Here is a 6,415-nt window from a genome sequence, read left to right on the forward strand (position 1 = left end):
GTTGTTGACGGCAGCGGGGGTGTTGGTGGGGTTGATTTCTATTAATAGTAGTCTTTATCATCCCTCTTATTTACCTCAGAGAAATAATGCAAGACGAATGGAAGGGGTATAAGAATTGGGCTCTGGAAAATCCTTATCAACCACTTTTTACTCCCACTCAAGTTATGAAGAAGCAGAAAGGTTTATTATCCGTATGTTTATAATATATTCTCCACTTATATTTTGTCTTCAATGTCACTTCACTCAGGCGGGAATACCGAGATGAAATGTTACATTACCATCGCGGTCCGTATTATGAAGGCGGTGTTTAGAAGCATAAAGAATAAATTACATCATATTGTTTTGCCGAGAAAGTTATGGTCCAGCGGAGACTCGTGACCCCAGGAGTGTTTCCGGCGGTACTGAACACACGAGTGAAGAAAGTGATAAGCAACTTTTTTTTTTCATATCAGCTTCAGATCTTAATACCAACAATAATATAGGAGTGTTTTAAACTCTGAATGATATGTGAAGGAAAGAACTTATATTTATGAGTCCTCTGACCTTTTCTCAATTTCCAACTATACGTTCGGTTTCTTTACACGCCTCTCTTGGTGTAGGAGACGCCACTGGAACCCTTTAGATTTGACATAATGGATTTTTGCATGGTTGTAATACTGCATCTCTATAAGAACCTTTGCCACTACTCTAGAAGCTAAATTTATAGAAGATACGTCCTTCAACCCAAGAAGACATGACTGAAAATCCTGAAACACTGTATGACTTGTGATAGCATATAGCGTTATACATAGACATAATATTGTACCTGTAGGAATCTTTTGCCATTGCTCTAAAAGATAAAGCTATAAAGATTACGTTCCTCAGACCTAGGAGACGTGATTAGAAACCTCGGAACACTATAGGAAATCTGGAACTCCCTGTCTGTGTCTGTATTTCCAACTTCCTAGGACTTGACTTGATTTGAGGGAGGTTTCAAGACATTTATCCCTGTCTTTTGGCTAACCCTGTCTGATCTATAAGGGGATTGGCACCTAAGTGGGCGTTTTTTCATTGTCCTTAGCAAGTTTTCCTTTCTTATATAAAAAAAAAATAGAAACTGAGAGATTAAATTTTTACATTGACTTAAAACGTTATCTTTGTAGAAAAATTGACGCTATTCTAAAAGCCTAAAGGCAACACGTGGCGTAGGAAATTATGATGTACCCGCCAATGAATTCCTATACGGTGTTTTTTCTCGGCTTCTCATCACCCGGGTGTTATGAGAAGCAGCGAAGAGGTTCACTAATAATGGTGTTCCCGAGACGTGGTGGGCTCCTCCCTTGCCTGAGGCGCACTGAACGATATTCTCTCCCTTTCTCTCTGTCTCTCACGCTTCCGTTCGAGAGGCAAAGATAATGATGTGCTTCCAACTGTTCTCTCTCTCTCTCTCTCTCTCTCTCTCTCTCTCTCTCTCTCTCTCTCTCTCTCTCTCTCTCTCTCTCTCTCTCTCTCTTTTCAATATTCTAATGCATCATAACGCTAAAACTTATACTAAATTTATTTTTCTTACCTATTTTCTTTTACTTTTTCACGGGGGGACGCACCGAATCACGTCTCGGGCTGCAGGTCATGGTTCCGAGACGGCTGGAAATCCACACGAAGCAATAAATACATAAATAGATGCGCAAGCTGTATAGACCACCTGTGTTTGGATGCGACACTCTGATTATGATGTTGAGGATGATGAAACACTCGGGAATACCCTCCGCCGCCTCAGTCGTGACCAAGAATCTCTCGTTCTGAGGGGGAAAAAAAAGTCGAGGTTTGTATCACAGGTGAGGAGGATGTACGGTGTGATGGCGGCGCTCCGATTAATTGGCTTGAGATTGTGTTTCTGTTTTTGTTGGTGTATAGATTGAGAAATGCAGCAGGATTTGGTTTTCTTAATATAAATCGTGAGAAATTTCGATCGGTTTTTTTTTATGCAGTTTGGAAAAAATAGTGAAGATTTTCGTTTGCAATCGTCTATTACGGTAATGTTTATGTTTGAAGGCTTTGATATCAACATATTACCTTGTATGTATTTATTTCATGTATTTACTCTACTTATTTGTCACTCAGTATCATTTTTGGATTGAAACTAACTATTAAAGATTTTACCCACACCACTTAGGTATTTCTCTGTCTCATAGTTTCTTTTACGAGTTGTTAGAAATATTTTAGTGATGTTCAGGTACTAAAAAACGCCATTCAGTGTATGTTTATGGTGCAATGGTTTACAGTTAACGTATTAAGGCATTGACGCCACAGTAGCATCAGAAATAGTGACAACTTATAAAAATCTTTGAGTGTGCATGTGAGTGTGCATACAAGTGTGTCCTTCGCTGTTTGAAAAATCTGAGCTGCGTTTCTTACCTTCGTGTTGGGAGCGACGTGTGGGCGAGGCGTCTCGTGTCATTAGCTTCCATAAGTGATAGCATGCACCCTTACACTTCCCTCACATCCCCTCCTCCATCCTCCTCCTCCTCCTCCTCCTCCTCCTCCTCCTCCTCCTCTTCTTCCTCCTTCTCGTCGTCGCTCCTCCTCCTCTTTCTCCTCGTCGCTCCTCCCACACACACACATTTGGTACGGGAAGTGCAGGGTGGAGGGGAGAACAATTTATTAAGAGCAATAACCACACGATCGCCTCTTAGGAACACCTCATACTTACTCACGGATACGATATGAAAAAAAATACGTAAGCGAAGGTTTTATGTGGGAGTTAAGAGTCGAGGTGCTGTGTGGCGATGTTTTCCCAGCAGATGGCGGTGTGGTAAAAGAGTGTGTGTGTGTGTGTGTGTGTGTGTGTGTGTGTGTGTGTGTGTGTGTGTGTGTAATGTAGTGCCGTGTCCCGTGACGCTGTCGGTATACACACAAGTTTACCGGCACGGAAAAACCTGGTCAGGCCGAGCCGCCGTAAGACTTTTATTACTTTCGTTAGGATTTCCAGTTTTGGCAGGTGTCCTATACTGAGACCGCTTTTTGTGTGCATTTTCTCAGTCCTTAAATGTTATATGCACACTTATTAGACAAGTCAAGGACAACAGTAAAGGCTATCATTAGAGCAGCAAGCTGTTTGTTGGCTCTTGACTAGCCAGCAAATCAAAAATACCACTCGATTTGAGCCAGAGGGAAAGGAGGGCTCTGTTCCCGACACCTGGACACCGGCGATACTTTTATTTTCATTCAGATTGCCGGCGTATGTGTGCGGCGGAATGAATGATGCACCGTTGCCGCAGTTCACGTGGGGCAGCGCTGACGGGGATACAGACAAAGGGAGCTGCTCTTAGGACGCCCTCTCGTCCCGGGTGCCTCCGTGCGAGGCTATTAATCAACTGGAGAATGACGTAATTGACCTTGGCTGGCCGGGCGTTGCAGGCGCGCCGGTGTGGCCCAAGAGGAGGTGACTTAATGTTGAGACACTCCCCGTCACTCGCTTCTGGAAGGAAAAAACAAACAACTCTTCTGGAATTTCATTAACACTGCATTATTTCGTGAGCCAGTGGCAAGGGTCTGTGTTCACTCCATAGACTTCCTCCAGGCTGCGCTACTCTTGACTTCTCAGTTATCCTAGGTGGCGATTAGTGGCATATAGGGAAGGTTATGCCATGCCCATATTACCATTCTTTATGAGGGAGATTTGCTCACACTCTAATTGGAAAGCCTTGTCGTGCACTGGAATCAAACAAGCTGGAGATTATAAAAAGCTTAGAAATAATAGTACTACGTGTCTTGAAATTTGATGCAAAAGTGACAAAAATTAGGTATGATGCAAATTTAACTCCTTCAGTACCATGACGCATTTCCATATTCATTATTGTTACTATTTGGTGACTTTATACAGCTTCAGAAACTCATGTGATGGATTAAGGTAGTGAAGACTCTGAACATTAATATTTTGACCTCCATAAAATCGTTTAATCGTACACAAAAATCAATGTAAAAATGCGTCTCAGTAATAAAGGGATTAAATGATTAGCAGGTCTTGTTATTATTTGGCGATTTTATACAGCTTCAGAAATTCATGTGGGGGATTAAGGTAGCGAAGACTCTGGCCATTAATATTTTGACTTCCATAAACCCTTCCTAATGTCAATAAAATCGTCTAATCGTACACAAAAATCAAAGTAAAAAAATGCGTCTCAGTAATGAAGGGACTAAAGGATTAGCTGGTCTATTACAAACGCTACATGTGCTCAAATGCCTATAAAAAACAGCCCATTATATCGATTAGCAGCGTCAGGGAGTGTTTGTTAACCTTCAGGCCTATGAGAGATTATGCTAATGAGTGGAATGTGTTCGTTTGTATATCTGACACACTTTGCTCCAGGTTTTAAAGGGATGATGATTGTGAGTTCTCTTCTTATCTTTCTGAGTTTGTGCATAATGCTTCCTCTACTGATAACTGTAATCTTTTCGTTTCCTTGCTCTCTCTCTCTCTCTCTCTCTCTCTCTCTCTCTCTCTCTCTCTCTCTCTCTCTCTCTCTCGTACACACGTATACACAGATACGCACGCTGGCGCACACAGACATGCACGTGCGACCACACACACACACACACACACACACACAGTATCCGTTTTCTTCTCTGCTGAAACTAAAGTATATTCTATTTTTCATAATGTAGTCATGAAAATTCTCGTATGAATATCTTAGGAAAAAAAGCTAGTAAAATTCATGCTCCTGACAATTTCAAATGCATGAACTCGTGTATATGTGCGAGAAAATAATACTAATAATAAGATGAAACCACCGTTGTTGATTTTTTTTTTTTTTTTTTTATTCGGAGGGAACATTACTCAAGCAGAACTAATCAGACAAACATCCAAGTGACGTGGCTGAAATTGCAATCATCGGAAAATCATTCTTGTCCACTGATAATTTTGAACCTCGTGGTGGTGCTGTCTTGGTTGGAATCCCAGTTACCTACCACGCTTATTTTGTGTCAATGGGTCCATTACGGCTTGGATAACAGGAGGAGCTGGTTGTCAGAAATTTATATGAGACCTTAAAAGAAATAGACTTTTTTTTATATTTAGCTATATTTCATAGACAAACTGCCATTCGTATGCCTGGTGAATATGAATTACAGTTGTGTTCATTATGAGTGACGTAGTGGCGGGAATAATATGAAGAAAATATGTATATAAATAAAAGAGGAAGGAAGATATTTAACTATTTAGTAGGAAATCTTAAGATACCCAATGACCGTGCAGTTAAAAGTGGGAAAGCACTACTCTTAGAAATATTATTCGCAAATATGATACCCACAAAAATTTCCTGAGAGAAAATTTGTTGAAAAGCAGTTACGCCCGTTTCTTCATCAAATTCAGCTCTAAACTATAATTATTTTTATAGTTCCTACTTTTTATGTTAGAAAATATTAGAAGTTGATTGCCTATATTTGATCATTATGTCAATCCTAAACCATCTAACATTACCTTTACTCTGTGTTGCTTTTTAGATATCAGAATTAAGAAGTAGCTCATCTTACCATCTCAAATTAATGATATGGGAGTTAATACAATATCTTAACTCTACTGTGTGTTATCGTTGTTGTTGCTGTTATTGCTGTTGTTGCTGCTGTTGTTGCTATTGCTGTTGCTGTTGTTCTTGTTAAGTATTAGGAGTCATAATTCATCGTACCATCTCAAAGCAAGTTCTGTAATTGTGAGGTCATGCATTCTGAATATTTACCGCAGTTTTACAGTAAAAATGAAAAGGTAAAATGATTCCTTAGCTTTCAGTAGCCGCCGGATATCGCCTCACGCTTGGACTCCGGGAACGCCTTGCACTCCCTGTGTTACGCTTACCTAGAAACTGTCCATTAATTACTTAGGCATTGATTCTTGTTCAGTTCTTAGTTAGTTCTCACGCTTCCTTAGAATTTGTTGCGCCATATAAGCAGACATGTTTCTCTTTAATTCTGTGATACGCTTCCTTGGGATTTGTCTATAAATACTGTAGGATTCTTATCGCTTTTCTTCTTCAATCCTTCAATCAGAATTAGTATCCTAAGATTTTATGACACGTTTTTTAGGATTTTTCTATAAATACCTTAAGAATTTGGATTATTTTTCCTCATTGTGGCTATTTTTATGCTTTCTTAGAATTTATATCCTAAGAATTGACGTTTTTCTTTTAGTGATAATTACTAAACTTCCTAAAAGTCTTTCCTTAGACACAAAAGAATTCAGATTTATTTTTTTCATTCGTGATGATTAACCTTTCCAAGAATTTTTCATAATACTAATAATTTTAGATCGTCCTTTTTAATTTTACGATAAATATTACTCTTTCTTAAAATCTAACTTTAAATACCTGAAGCTTATTTTTTTTTCTATTTATTCTATAGTTTTTTGTTTAAGGGTAATCATTACTTCAAAGAATCTGAGCAC

This window comes from Portunus trituberculatus, chromosome 15 (assembly GCF_017591435.1).
Source record: "Portunus trituberculatus isolate SZX2019 chromosome 15, ASM1759143v1, whole genome shotgun sequence".
NCBI lineage: Eukaryota > Metazoa > Arthropoda > Malacostraca > Decapoda > Portunidae > Portunus > Portunus trituberculatus.